Source organism: Anabrus simplex, chromosome 1 (assembly GCF_040414725.1).
Source record: "Anabrus simplex isolate iqAnaSimp1 chromosome 1, ASM4041472v1, whole genome shotgun sequence".
Taxonomy (NCBI): domain Eukaryota; kingdom Metazoa; phylum Arthropoda; class Insecta; order Orthoptera; family Tettigoniidae; genus Anabrus; species Anabrus simplex.
In genome coordinates this window covers 484,098,577-484,115,091 of record NC_090265.1, presented here as the reverse complement: position 1 = coordinate 484,115,091, position 16,515 = coordinate 484,098,577, and the positions used below count along the sequence as shown (strand labels likewise).

Below are 16,515 nucleotides of genomic sequence, written 5' to 3'. Positions count from 1 at the left end.
TTATTTTAACCCAATTTTGAAATCGGTAGAAGATATTTCATGATGCTGTCTTTCAAGGAAATTGATTTACTCTTTCATGAAATCCAGTCAGATGGATTCCTGTCCACTTATGAAAGTTGCTTGGCTCAAAAATTGGCTCATTGGCTATTTATTTAATTGTGAGGATATTGTCTAGAAACCATTTTGATTCCTAAACTGACCTTTTCGGGTATGAATTTACTGGTAACCCCTCCATTCAATTCGCTGCTTAATAATAATTAATCTGCAAGCTCGCGCACTCGAACAGTTTATTCAGTTACACTAGCTATTGTTACATTGCCACTATATTACTAGTCAAAATCATAATGTCGCTGATATATCTACTGTATATTTATATATATAACAGATGTAGTAATGGATAAGTTCTTAAGGAAATGTACCGTTTTGATACAACTCTTTCGAACCCCACTGTCGGCATCCCTGAAAATGGTTTTCCGTGGTTTCCCATTTTCACACCAGGCAAATGCTGGGGCTGTACCTTAATTAAGGCCACGGCCGCTTCCTTCCCAGTCGTAGCCCTTCCCTGTCCCATCGTCGCCATAAGACCTATCTGTGTCGGTGCGACGTAAAGCAACTAGAAAAAAAAAAAAGACAACTCCTCTCAAGATGTGAAAGAATCGAAATCTCGTACTTATTTTGAAAGTTGTTCACAATTTGATTTCTCGGCGGTTCGCCATGTATTGTGGGTTAATAATAAAAATGATAAATTATGAATAATTCCAAATATCTCCCCCCGCCCCTCCAAATAGCATCCTTTGGGGTAAAATGATAAATTATGATTAATTCCAAATATCCCCCCTCCAAATAGCATCCCTTGGGCCCTTGAAGGGTCACGACGAAGTCGGGGGGGGGGGGGGTATTGGTTATTGTTTTAAGAGGAAATACAACTAGGCAACCAACCTTTATACAACACTAATCAGAGAGAAGCAGATGGATGGATCCGACACTTCGAAAATGAAGGTATCGGCGAAAGGAAGACAAGAGCCACGAAGGGCGTGAAAATGAAAGACTCCCTAGGCCTCGAGTGCTCTAATACCGTCGGGGTCGGAAAAGAACAAGGGAGGTCGAATAGATAGATGAAAGTGAGGAGCCTGGCACAAGTAAGTGGAAGCAATTCCAGGAGTCAGCCAGGGACCCGTGGTCGCCAACCTACGCTCCCAAGTTGAGAGCCCCTGGGGCCCCATTTAGTTGCCTCTTACGACAGGCAGGGGATACCGTGGTTGTTATTCTAACGCCCCCATCCACAGGGAGTAAATGCTGGACTGGACAGATGTTCTCCAGTACTCAGTTTGTAGTAAGCGACATCACTCTCATGTTTTCTCAGACTGAGGTGCTGCCATGTCCATGTTAAACTACGAGCTCCGGGGATGACAAAAATCGGAAGGTCTTGTCGATCCATCGGCGAGCCGTGGGGAAGAGGGCACAAAAACCTCTTTGTTATGGTGGAGGGACTATTCCCACAGAGTGACACAATTATCTCCTAGCCATTAAGTGCATCCTCATGAGTCGTCTGCTGTAACGATTGGTTTTGTAGCTATACGTGCCCCGTAATTGGGAACTTAACGATGACTGTAAAAAGTCAACAATCTTCAAATGACTCATTACGAAGTGCGAGGCTGTAATCATTTATATCATAAACTCTTGCCAGGTTCGACCTTTTTTTTTTTTTTTGGATTGCAGTGTTTTTGATGGGTCACCGTCGCCACGTTAATGGAGTTCGGAGTAAGCAGGAAATGTCGCAAAGGATTTTTTTTTTCATAATTGGCTTTACGTTGCACCGACACACATAAATAGGTCTTACGCGACGATGGGAGGAAAGGGCTCGGAGTGAGAAGGAAGCGGCCGTGTCCTTAATTCAGATAGAGCTATTTGCCTGGTGTGAAAATGAGAAACCACGGAAAAGGTTCTTCAAAGCTGCCGACTTATTGTTTTAAAGGGCTACTGAAGAATATTATTACGGCCAAAAAAATGCTCTTCCACGCTTTCGTACAGAACAGTCTAGCGTACGATTACACAGAAACTCGCCGATCCAGTACTTGACAGTTTGTTTCATCTCAGTGAGGTCCGGCTCCATGGCTAAGTGGTTAGCGTGCTGGCCTTTGGCCACAGGGGTACCGGGTTCGATTCCCGGGAAGGTCGGGAATGTTAACCCTCATTTGTTAATTTCGTTGGCACGGGGGCTAGTTGTATGTGTCGTCTTCGTCATCATTTCATCCTCATCACGACGCACAGGTCGCCTACGGGAGTCAAATCAAAAGACCTACACCTGGCGAGCCGAACATGTCCTCGGACACTCCCGGCCCTAAAAGTCATACGCCATTTCATTATCTCAGTGAGCAGGTTAGGTTAGCGCACTGAATTGTTACTGATGAACTCTGGATTATTTAGGAAAAGGGTGGGTTTGTACCTCACTGTCAACCACCTTCCCAGTGCGTTCTCCATTTCGGCCTCGAGTTAATACTGCGGTTGCACCTTCTCAAGATCACGAGCGCCCAGTTCTGAAGTAGATGAATTATAGGAATGTTCAATAGTAACGCATATTGTCCCGCAGAATTCTCAGTTTAAGTATACGGGCTGTTTATAACAATCTCGGAGTTGCTTGAAATAATGCGACGTTTTGTAAAAGCTTGTGTCATAGTGCATCAGTTTGTTTGGCCTCACATAAAATTGATCGAAGCAGGAAAGGAAGACAGTCCTCCAGCCCGTGTTCAGAAATGACTAATGTATTGGGAGATTTTTTTATATGGAGGGTTATTATTTTATTTATTTATTTATTTATTTATTTATTTATTTATTTATTTAAATCATAACAGTTTGAACCTTATTGTACATGAATATATTTGGGTTATAGTTTGGATCAGATAATTATTGATCCTTGACACAAAATTAGGAAACTAAATGATTGAAAATGTGATGAACTTACGGAGCTGTTTGTAGGGGTAAGGCCTTCCCAAACAGATGGTATAATGGCTTTGAAAGTTACACATTATAGTTGTTTACGTGACACTCAAATTCGAATCTTGTCCTTCTGAACATGGTACAGTCGAACAGTTAAATAATGGTCTGCTATTAGAGAAGATCCACAGAAGCACAAATAATCGCCTGCAATGTTAATTTTTAAGCTTTCGAAGTATTGTAGCACTTAAACTTTTCATGGTTCGTACTGGAGTCGGCTATATATGTCCGGGGAAAATAATTATCTTATGACTGACCCTTTTGTACTTGATGTCCAGAGGTTGTTCCACTGTCTTATTAGATATGTTTTGATTTGGGTCTTGCATAGCTTGGGGGTGGTTTCTAGGTAATTTCTATGTTGGATGAGGAGGCTGCTGTTGCCGAGACGTCTGTCTTTTTCATTTCCAGGAGAACCGGTATGTTCTTGGATCCAGGAAGACATACCGGTTCTCCTGGAAATGAAAAAGACATCCTCGCAAGAGCAGCCTCCTCATCCAACATAGAAATGACCTGTCAGATATTACTGTTATGCGAGAATACTGCCACTCTACAAAGAATATTACATGAAGTGTATATACTGTATATGGAGAGAGAGAGAGAGAGAGAGAGAGAGAGAGAGAGAGAGAGAGTATGAAGAGGTGTCTGTTGGGTCAAACACAAATACCCCGTCCTCGAGTCAGAGGAATTCATTGCCGGACACTTGAGCTCACACAATATTCCGGCAGCTTGGCTTCTCCGAACACTATTTCGAAGAATTGATCAGATGCGGCTAAAATCCTCGACCAGGTCGGGTTGCATTGTGACGTGGTATAAATAAATGAACTTCTGATAACCTTGCACGCTATAGCCCGGAACCGCCCTCGCATTCTGTTTCGTTAGAGATTGTACAATACGTTGTCAGACTCAGCAGGTCCAAGTGTGCCGAGATATTGAGCTCCAAGGGCCACATTTTAGAATGATACAACTTTGAACCTTCGTAAAACGAATGAACTGAGATAGGTTTTGAATCAAAACGCATCTTCTGTGTCCATGTAGCAATTTTTCTGAATGCATATACTCGGATAAGCAGCTATATCATCCACAAGTCTCGGTTAAGATTTCCTCTCCTTCAACTAAGATTCCTTTCATAATTTGTCTTTGATTTTCTTTACCACCTATATACAGTATACTGTATAATAAGAGTTTTGTCTGTACATTGCTCAGAATTAAAAAAAAAAAAAGATTAGTATTTCTTTATCGGACGTGCCCACAGTAACAAGAAAATACACTTGTTGATTTTCCGTCATTTCTGTATGTATGTATGTATGTATGTATGTATGTATGTATGTATGTATGTACGGGCATCACGAGAAAATGGCTGAAGAGAATTTAATGAAAATCTGTATGTAAAGTCGGGGAGTAATGCTCTACAATCTAGGCTATAAATAATTTCCTTGGGGCCGATGACCTTCGATGTTAGGCCCCTTAAAACAACAAGCATCATCATCTCATCAATAATTTCATTCACACTGAGTGAAATGGTAGATAGGAGAAGGCCTAAAATTTAATTCTCAAATATTTGTTATTAATGGTCCTATCGATAAATAATACATAAACTAAAGTTGTATAGAATTAAATTTCCGATCATTTGTCTTATACTTTTTTTTAACAATTGGCTTTACGTCTCACCGACACAGATAGGTCTTATGGCGACGATGGGATTGGAAAGAGCTAGGAGTGGGAAGGATGCGGCCCTGGCCTTAATTGAGGTACAGTCCCAGCATTTGCCTGGTGTGAAAATGGTAAACCATCTTCAGGACCACGGACAGTGGGGTTCGAACCTATCTCCCGAATACTGGATACTGGCCGCACTTACGCTATCGAGTTTTGTTTATACATTTTTACCGTACCGGCTATAATAACAGAGATCTTCGTGAATTTCAATTTTTGTTTCTTTTTAAGTTTTTAATTTCGTGTGGCTATTTCTAGCCGAGTATAGCCCTTGTAAGGCAGACCCTCCGATGATGGAGGGCGGCATCTGCCATGTGTAGGTAACTGCGTGCTATTGTGGTGGAGGATAGTGTTACGTGTGGTGTGTGAGTTGCAGGGATGTTGGGGACAGTACAAACACCCAGCCCCCGCGCCAATGGAATTAACCAATTAAGGTTAAAATCCCCGACCCGGCCGGGAATCGAACCCGGGACCCCCTGAACCGAAGGCCAGTAGGCTGACCATTCAGCCAACGAGTCGGACATTTTTGTTGCTAAGTCCATATCAAAGCCGAACCACGAGAAAATGGGTGAACAAAATTGAATGAAAATCGGTATGTAAAGTCTGGGAATAAGGTGCTACAATTTAGGTTATAAATAATTTTTATTCACGGTTGGAATTTTTCACATGGAATTATTGTTTACTCTTGTTAACTGGCGATGGTTTTTGTCATGATTGTCTTAAGGTGTAAAACCGTGTGGTTATAGGTCCGTGTCTACAAGGAAAAATGAGAAAAACCGTAAAGGAACGATGGCTTGAAGAATAAGAAAGGGAGTCGTGAAAGAAGGAAATGCCGCCCTTATATTAGATGCTCTAATATCCCAGAGTCGGAAGAAAATTAAACGTGAAGGCCTACATTATATTTGTTGTGATATTTCTCTTCTGTTGCCACTCATCTCCGATAGATGGGATTACCGCTGCGTCTCGAGTAAAACAGCGTGCCTGAATATTGGCAGAAAGTAGCTGGGGATTAGATAACTTTGCACATGCTATATGATTGTCCCGTCAAGAACAGGTACTGCAGCTAGTCGGTTCTATGTACACATTTACCTACCCTAGGGGAAGTTTTCATTCCCCTCCCCGAAGGGGATGGGTGGGCCACTTAGAAGGTGACGCCTTCTCCCTGGCCAGGGCACATTTATAAGTGACGGGGATAGGGAAGTGACAGACAGCAACCCTTCTTCACTCCTCTGTGGATAGTTGCTTAATACCGCGTGGCTTTTATCACTTACTTGCACTTATATAGGTGAGGTGGCGCTAGTGTTTGTTTATCGTTGTGGATAGAGGCCAGCGGGGCGAGCAGCGGGCATGTCAGCAGACTGCGTGCAGTTATTACTGAATCTCGCATTACTGACAGCACCGTGTTAATTTTAGAGAAGAAACACCAAATAAATACTACACTGTAAATTACGCTACGCTAAACTTAACCACATACAATTAAACAAACGAACAGTAAAATAAATACAAATCCACGGAATGTTTGAGCGAAAGAGAAACTACTGTATCGCAAAGAACTGACTGTCTGAGTAAAATGAGCACGCACAGATTTACTGTCCTTGGCGGCAGAGCCGGTTGACTGAACACCAGCAGTAGTTCCTGACGTGGCCGAATGCAATCGCATTTTAAACAGCTTGATTTTTTGATCTGTACCCAAAAATCTGTTCGTGCTTGGCCCAATCAACGTAATAATAATAATAATAATAATAATAATAATAATAATAATAATAATAATAATAATAATAATAATAATAATCGTCCTGGCTTTTTTTACCAATTTATTGGTGTCGACACTTATAGTTTTGGATGTTTTACGGCCGAATGCCGTTCCTGACGCAACCTACGTGGAGGGATGTATTCGCTATTGCTTGTTACTGTGGTAGTTGGTAGTGTTGTGGTGGGTGTGGACGAAGAGAAGTGTATTCAGACGAACACAATCATCCAGTCCCCGTGCCAGAGGAATTGACTGCACCCAGTTAAAATCCCTGCCCTATCCAGGATTGGAACCCAGGGCTCTCTGTACCGAAGGCCAGTGAAAGCTGCAGACCTTCTGAAATGGTGCTATCCAGACGACCTCCTACTAATTTGAATTTCTGATTTTGCTGCCATCCAGCTACGAAAGCTGAATTATACTGGATGAAGAACTTTCTATGTCGAGAGTTAAAGTTTAATTAGTGCGCCCCCAAATATCTTTAACATGTCAACAACAAAGACATTGAGTGTAGAGATCTTTGCTAGTCCTTAAAAAATCGACTGCCTCAGCCGGGACCGGGATCATTAGTCGAAGACACTATCATTGATCCTCTGAGGTAGTTTAAAAGCTTTTGTACTTTAAGCGGCATAGTTGTACATTTCAGAAAATATGCAAAATCTCTGCAACTGTTTGAAGGATTTTCTTGAAATCTGGCTCATATGTGCTTTTTATTGACGTGAAACAATTTAATTTATATGTTGTGTGATTGGTTATAAAATTATTTTCAAAATATTTTGTTCCCACAAGTTTGTAAGTAAACACAATGTCCCAAAATTAAAACAAAAAACGAGCATTTTCTCTGCTCATCTTGAAAGCAGGATGAACTACAACGAGATTAACACGTACATTTATGTAGACTTTAGAATAAAATTAACATTTTTGGAAGTATGGTCTTTTTCATGGATTTTCGCATTTAAGCCTTTAATTAAATATCATTTCGGTTCATCGTCGAGAATGGCTACATTTGAAGAATTCTGCAAAATTTTAAGCGAGTTATCCAAAGAATGAAATATGAGATCAAACAAGACTTTCTTTTTCAATCTGCTTTACGGCACATAGACGCTGATAGGCCTTGATGGGATAGGAAAGGACTGGGGATAGGAATGAAACTCCGTGGCCGTGGTACAGCCTGCCTAGTATGAAAATAGGAAACCGCGGAAAACAATCTTCAGGGCTGCTGACGGTGAGGTTCGAACCCACTGTCTCCCGAATGCAAGCTTAAAGCTGCATGACCCAAACTGTACGGCCATTTTCTCGGTGTTTGTTTATTCATTGACTAAGAAAGTAAGAAAGTAAATAGTGCAACTCGAGCAAACGTCATGGGAGATGCAGAATAGTATTTTGCTCTTATCCCACGTCTACTACTCTGACTGGAACAACGGTGGCTAGAAGAACAATATGTATGTAAATCATCTTCTCAATGAACATTTGCAGCAAATAAAAAAGGAATTGAGGATCTGGCTGTTGCTGTAATGGCCGCACTATTAATAGCAGTTACTCCACTGACATATACAGGAGTGACATCACGCCGTTTTTTGGGTGCGCACAATTCAGGGCTGACTGCTTTAATTTTAGTTCACATTCTTTCAGCTTTGACTTTTTGCGCTGTTAAACCAGTTTATATGCTTTTCTTAAATCTAGTGGACATAATTGTGTGTATGACTCAGCTTACTTATCTCTCCTAACAATAGTTTAATAGCAGATTGTGTGTGTAATTAGCTACTCTGGAAACTGGCTTGTCGAAAAATGGCTACAAAGTCTTCGTGAGGATAGGAAGTCCGGACAGTGACTGTTCATTCTTTTATGCTCGTTTTGATAGAAAGGTGACCGAGCCCTGATTTAAGGTGGTGGTTCTCGTGATAGTGACTGTTGTATTTGTGAGACTTTTATAATCGTATTCAAACTTGCCTGAAATGTCGTTGCAGTAATCTCATTCTGGGCCCCGGTTTTCGGCGGGATGTCTTTTTTAATGCCGGCCTTATGTGAAGAGATGTATTCACTATTGCGTGCTAATGTTATGTGTGTGTGTGTGTGTGTGTGTGTGTGTGTGTGTGTGTGTGTGTGTGTGTGTGTGAATGAAGAGGTGTGTACTGGGAGAAAAAGGACAAACACCCAGTCCCCGAGTCACTAGAGTTAATCAGAATGGCTAAAATCCCGTAGTTGGCTGGGAATCGAACCCATGGCCCTGCATGTCGAATGTGTCTGCGCTGGCCATTTAGCTACAGAATCGGACGGAATTATCATTACAGACCTCCCATAATACCTCTCCACTAGCTCCCTATGTGGATCAGTGATAGTGCCGGCCTCCTGATCCCAAGATTGCGGGTTCAAATCCAGCAGAAGTAGTCGGATTTTTGAAAGGCGTGCATAAGATTTCTGGCGATACATTATTTTTCACCCGACAAATTTAATTGAAACTCAGCCATAGATCACCTAACGGGGATTAATTTCTTTGCCATCTGGTAAAGTAAAATGGTACGTCGATATTGACCTACAGGCAGCCAGGATGGCGTCACACCAAAACGATGCCATTTGTTATTATTATTATTATTATTATTATTATTATTATTATTACCGGGCGAGTTGGGCGTGCGGTTAGGGGCGCGCAGCTGTGAGCTTGCATCCGAAAGATAGTGGGTTCGAACCCCACTGTCGGCAGGCCTGAATATGGTTTTTCGTGGTTTCCCATTTTCACACCAAACAAATACTGCGGCTGTACTTTAACTACGGCCACGGCCGCTTCCTTCAGCTCGTCAATAACGTACCCCGCTTGGTCTGTGGTTGTCCAATCCTGTTGTACCTTAATTAAGGCGATGGCCGCTACCATCCCAATCCTATTACTTTCGCATCCTTGCGTCGCCAAAATCTTTCGATGTGTTACTCCGACGTTGAATCATTAGGAAAAATAAGTAACATTCTCTTGTAGAAAACAGTGATATCTTTAAATAAAAAGCCGATGGATCTAGTTTCCAATAGTGTTTTATCTTATGCAATTTGCTGTCCACACCAGCTCCATGATGAGCCAGTCTCTTATTGGTTTGTCGTTAATCCCTGCATTTTTGTTATTGTTGTTGTTGAGATCTAGTACTCGAGAGTCCCGGGGCGAAAACAATGCCTCTCTACTCGTCTGTATCTACGGCATGTCTGATGAATCGGAAACATCTCAAGTCTCAGTACCCTAGCTGGGGAAAAGCGATCTCTCGTGAAGAAAACAAGTTCACCACGTCAGAGATGAAACCATACACTCATTTACCAACTAATACAGATGTCATCTAGATAAGAAGTGAAAGGGGAGGAAAAACGTGAAGTGGTTGAGTGGTGGTGGTGGTGATTATTGCTTTAAGAAGAAGTACAACTAGGCACCTATCCTCTATATAACACTATTCAGAGAGAAAGAATGGAAGGGGTCCGACACATCGAAAAATGAAGGTATCGGCCAAAGGAAGACAGGGGCCACGAAGGGCATGAAAATGAAAGACTCTTTAGGCCTCCATACGTAATACCGTCGGGGTCTGAAAAGAACAAGAGTTGATCAAGGAAGGTCGGATAGGATAGATGAAAGTGAGGAGCCTGGCACAAGTATTTGGAAGCAATGCCAGGATTCATCTAAGGGCCCCGTGGTCGCCATCCCACGCTCCAAAGTACAGAACCCCTGGGACCTCTTTTAGTCGCCTCTTATGACAGGCAAGGGATACCGTGGGTGTTATTCTACCGCCCCCACCCACAGGGGGATGAAGTGGTTGAAACCGATTCCGAGCGATGTAGTGTAACTTACTTCATCGGTTAGATATCATGACCGAAGGTAGACATATTCACAGACAGCTTTAATGGTTTGATTCCCAAATTTGGGATGTTTGTTTTCGGGACTTAATATCTTAGTTTTATCGATGTTCATCTTCAAACCGCTGCTGAAGCAATCTTCACCTCCTGAATCATAGTCTTCAGTTCGTCCAAGTTTTGGCTTATAAGTACGATATCTTAATCAAACCTAGGATGATTCAGTTACGAGTCATTGATTTCTATTCCTTTGCTGTCCCGATCTACAGTTTTGAACACTAGTCGTATACTAGTGTATCTGACGTATATATTAGTGCGACAGTACTTGGTCATTTTGTAGTGGCTAATGGTAGAGAGGGAAGCGTTCCATTGGTGTCTAAACAGTCAATAAAACAATGAGGAGCGGGAGAGTCTAATAGAGCGAATGAGTTCAATGAACTAAGAGTTGACGTGGTGGAATGGTATGCTCTAGGAATGACAGCTTGTTGTCTAACAGCCTTACACCCAGCTTATGAGAGGATTCATTTTGGATTCTCTCTCACCGGTTCACCAATTCTATCCCGAACCACGGAGACCTGAGGTATCTCTCCTATTTTCTCTCCAGATATTTCCTTGCTGGGCTCAGTGTCACTGACTGTAGATCGCTGGCCTTTTGAACCCAAGTTGGCGGATTATATCCCGGCACTGCCCGGTGGTATTTGAAGGCGCCAGCCTCGTGTCGATAGATTTATCGGCACGTTAAAGGACTCTTGAGAGATAAACTTCTGGTACCTCGGCATCTCTGAAAACTAATAATAATAATAATAATAATAATAATAATAATAATAATAATAATAATAATAATAATAATAATAATAATAATAATGTTATTTGCTTTACGTCCCACTAACTACTTTTACGGTCTTCGGAGACGCCGAGGTGCCGGAATTTAGCCCTGCAGGAGTTCTTTTGCGTGCCTGTAAATCTACCGACACGAGGCTGTCGTATTTGAGCACCTTCAAATACCACCGGACTGAGCCAGGATCGAACCTGCCAAGTTGGGGTTAAAAGGCCAGCGCCTTAACCGTCTGAGCCATTCAGCCCGGCTCTCAGATAACTGTGCAAGTAATTATTGGTTATTATTATTATTATTATTATTATTATTATTATTATTATTATTATTATTATTATTATTATTCTACACCTACTCTTGAGATGAGCTAATACAGTGAGCTCGTAGTTATTATCAGCGTTTGCTGTAAGAAATAGGTGAGGTCTCGGGCAAAATTTCCTTTACGTCAATTTGATTAGGATATCTTATTAAAAAACTGGAAGTTATTGTCATGAAAGTAGCGAGAATGATTGCTGGAATGAGACGATAAAGGCTTTTAGGAATGAAGCTGTACTGGCTTCGTTTGTGGATATGTAAGTCGAAAGGAAGACGATAAGGTCTATATGATTTAAGGGTTCCACCAGATATTATGTACCCTCTGCTCGTTGTCATACTATCATATTGAGAAGTAATGTCATTCCCTTCTTCCTACCAATAAGGAAATTGATTTTTATGCAGAATGACAGTTTAAGTTGCGACTGTTCAATAACCTCTTTCTCTTTCTTTATTCGTAAAACCGCCTTAACTCGCTTTGTGCATGATCTTCGAAGAAAACTTGATACCACACAATAGTGTCAAACCGAACATTTTGCGGACCGTCGCCGGGCAGTGATCCGCGATGTGGTCGGCCGCTTCCCGCGTGTGGTGAGACTTCCCGGCGCCTCTCACCACACGGAGGATGCCGAGACGTTTCCTTTCTTTTTTCCTGTCTATATATAGTGAGCTGTGGACTGAATATCTCCTTTTTCGGCTGTTTTGCATATTCATGGACATTTATGGCTAAAAAAGAAATAAAACATCACTGTGTGTGGGGGGGGGGGGGGAATTCTCCTGTTAAGATGAGGTTATGTTTGGAGGAGTTCGCTTCGCCGTCAGGAATTTACGTACACAGTTGCCAGTTTTGCAGAGATACAATGCCTTCTGGTTACCTTGTTCTTCTTCTTCCCCATTTACTTAGAAGGCAGTATTGTGGTTATGTACATCAAGGCCGGATGTCTTTCCCTGTGTAGAGGGATGTTTTCAATAGGGCGTGTTTCTGTGGTGGTTGCAGTGTGATCTGTTGTAAATGAAAGTTAGTTTTAAGACGAACACAAGTGCCCAGCCCCCGAGCTAAAGCGGTTGAAATATCTGCCCGACTGGGAATCGAATCATGTGCGTCACTTCTGAGCCGAAACTCAGTACGCCACCATTAGCCAAGGAGGCAGACAATAGCTCTAAGAGTTAAATCTGCCAAGTTACATCCTTAGGACAGAGGCGATTGATTGTAGACTTAACAAGTATGTCCTAGTTATTACAGAGGTTATTAGTATTCCACTCCTCCAGTGGCCGTTGTGACCTGTGTGCAGATTACCTTGCTGTCTTTTCAGACGGACTCTCGAACTACTTTAAGTAGCTAAGGAAAAATCAGTCCATTCTTAAAAGTAAAATATATTCCTAAAAGAAATCAATTGACTTAGCAGTATGCCTAATCAGACACCATTCAGTTGAATACATGTCTAAACACTAACCGTCTTACTAATAAACGGTGTATAACTTTTATACAAGGTTTATACACCGTTTACGCGAAATTCGTTACTAATAAACCGTGTATAAGCCTCCTGTGTATACATCTGTTATAGTTATTCACTGAATTGCTTATACAGTCCAGGACCCTAGTATAAGCGTTGTATAGCAGCGTGTAGCGGAAAAAAAGAAACGAGCGAGCAGTTTATTTTCGTGGTATTTATTGTCGACAGTAATATAATCGTTGTAAAATATTCGACTTATCCATTTAACATTGAACACACGTTGACAGAATGACGATAACGTTGATGATCTTCACGATATTTTAAACATAGAAGACATACGGTACCGTACACCATTCAGAGGTTATGGAAGCTTTAAAGAGACGGAATGACAATGAATAACTATAAAAGAAATGATGGTTGGGCGTATTTTTGTGTAAAAATATGTTACAGCTTAATAGACCTTTGATATTGCGAGTTTATTATACACTATCTGCCCCTACAAAGATCTTTCTTAATTGAGTACCTACCGTATACAAGGGGACATATTCCTCGAGATAAAAAGTGGCATAACTTGAAAACCATACGTAATATGATTTCCATACTTTGTAGTTGAATACGTAGAAATGTGATGTATAAATGCCTAATAGAAACTTTTTTGATCTAACCTTTCGTTTAGCTACAAAACAGGTTTTCCTTTCTCCTGAAAAGTAAGGATTTTGGAATTTGTACCCTTTTCAACTCGCCGATTCAATTGCAATTGCTTACATTTTCCGAACTACCCCAGTTAGGAGCTTTTGATATTTTCTTAAGCTTTTCCATTTCTTTTTTAGCGTCCATTACACAAGCAAGCTGAAGAAATGTTGATATCAATATAAGTCAATTTCCAGCTGTCTCACGGAATGACAAGGAATAACTGTAAAAGAAATTATGGTTGGGCGTATGTTTGTGTAATAAGGTGTTACTGCTTAATAGACTTTAAATTGCGAGTTTATTATACATTATCTGCCTCTACAAAGATCTTAGATCTTTCTCAAATTTGATTATAAAAGGGGACATATTCCTTGACATAAAAAATGGTATAACTTGAAAACCGTACGTAATATGATTTCCATACTTTGTAGTTGAATACGTAGAAATGTGATGTATAAATGCCTAATAGAAACTTTTTTGATCTAACCTTTCGTTTAGCTACAAAACAGGTTTTCCTTTCTCCTGAAAAGGAAGGATTTGGGAATGTGTACCCTTTTCAACCCGCCGATTGAATTACAATTGCTTACGTTTTCCGTACTATCCTAGTTAAGAGCTATTGATCTTTTCTTAAGCCATTCCATTTCTTTTTTTGGCGATCATTACACAAGCAAGCTGAAGAAATGTTGATATCAATATAAGCGAATTTCCAGCTGTCTCACTTAGTGCTGCCACTGCCTTTTCGATATGCCGTGCTACTGTGCGACTTTCCGGAAAGTTTTGCTCGTAGATAACCAGCAGAAGCGATCATAAAGGCGGTGAACGTGCGAAATACGTCAGTGAACTACAGGAAGAGATTCCTACTCCTTGGAACGAGTGTATACGTGCTGTTTAGTAATACAATGTGTATACCTCGTTTATTAGTAAGAAAAATGTAAAACGCTTATACAGGGTTTATTCACTGTGTAACTAAACAAGAGTTAAACAACGGTATAAGGACTTTTTATTAGTAAGACCCAAACTCTGGACCACACGTTATTGACTGCTTTCTTTAAATCTGCAAATACAACGTACCGAGCAAGTTCGACAAGCTTCTAGAACAATGCAGGAACGAAGATAGTTACTGCAGGACTCCGTCCAGTAGAGGTTTTAGCAAAGACAGTTAACTAGTCCAGCACCAGGACTGCTAAATGTCGCAACATATTACATTGCTTTCCAAACAGAAAGTGAATATTTTTTATTATTTGCGGCTCCGTGACTGCACTTTGCGAACCGCTCCGTCAAGCAATAGAGACATATAGAAAACAAAAAATAAACAGTGGTTAGCTTTTCCATGTGATATCGTGTGGCCTCTGGAGAGGTCTTTCTAGCTGACCCCCATGTGCGACCTCCGCGTCTGGGTATATGTGATGATGATGATGATGATGATGATGATCGCCATGACATACAGAGAGGGTGAAATCCGGTTCGGCTCACAGCCTACTCCTGTCGAATAACATGAAGGCTTAACGTCTCCGTCCGACGGATGAATATCGACAGCGTCATACGCCCTCACTGCATATGCACACTGGGAAGAGGTGTGGAAATGTGGCACAGAATCTAATCATTAGAAATTGTATAGCACCTCTCCTACCCTACCGACCAATATGTTGATTTTTCCCACTATCGGGACTCGGAAGTAGCTCGAACTAGATCATAAAGACTAGACGTAGTAACGATCATGGCCACCAGGCGGGCTAATTTCTCCATCATATTGTACCAGTAGAGTGGGTTTTGGAAGTACTTGGTGATTATTTACATTAAGAATATCATATATTCCTTTAGGTTACATACACTGTACTGAAACGATTTCCGAAATTATGCACAATTCCAACAACACAGAAGCCTAGAAACACCATAACACACTGCGAGGTTCGCTCTTGTCTTCGGAACGGTTCAGGGAGCATGATTTTATCATCTGATCTCAAGAAATATTCGAGTAATAAACTCCTTCATTCCTTTAACATAAACATTGATGATATTGGTTGTGTGTCCCATTAACTACTATTATGGTTTTCGACGACGTCAAGGTGTGGGTAGTTCGTTCCGCAGGAGTTGTACGTGTCAATAAATCTATTCCACGGACCTACTATGCTGGCGTCCCAGGTGGCGGATAGCGGGGTCCTAACCGGCTTGCCGGCGGACTTGAGGGAAATAAAATCCCTGTAAAATACACCCGCGGTATCCCTTGCCTGTCGTAAGAGGCAACTACAAGGGCCCCAAGGGGCTCTCAACTTGGGAGTGTGGATTGGCGATCACGGGGCCTTTAGCTGAGTCTTGGCATTGCGTCCACTTGTGCAGGCTCCCCACTTTCGTCTATCCTGCCCGACCTCCCTTGGTCAACTCTTGTTCCTTTCCGACCCCGACGGTATTAGAGCATTCGAGGCCTAGGGAATCTTTCATTTTCACGCCCTTCGTGGCCCTTGCTTTTCATTGTCCGTTACTTCATTTTTCGAAGTGACTGATCCCTTCTTCTTTTTTCTCTCTCTACCCCCTGTGGGTGGGGACGCAGACGAATAATACACCCACGGTATTCCCTGCCTGTCGTGAGAGGCGACTAAAAGTGGCGAATTAGAACCATGAAACTACTTTTGATTCGTACCATCACGCGGGGAACACCATGGGTTGCCTGTACTTGCGAGTAGTACCACTATATTAGGTACGAAACAGGTTTGTGATTAGTAGCAGCAGTGAATTGGTTCGCTTGTGGGATTCCAGTACCCGTGCGTCGTACCCATGTGAGCAACATCGCGGGTCTGGGCGTTGCCTGTGTGTTGTACCACTATATGAGCGACACCGTGTGTCTGCGTTGCCTGTGATTAGTATCCACTATATGAGGAACACCACGGGAATACCGGTACCCATGACTAGTACACCTAGGTGAGGAACCTCATCGGTTTGCGTTGGCTATGAGTGGCGCC

General features: G+C 41.8%; 1 protein-coding gene across 1 annotated transcript in view; it reads left to right on the top strand.

Annotated features, from left to right (window-relative positions):
• LOC136856987 (unc-112-related protein) overlaps positions 1 to 16,515 on the top strand; it is a 531,599-nt gene that overhangs the window by 198,542 nt on the left and 316,542 nt on the right. The gene's annotated exons all lie outside the window — the stretch shown is intronic.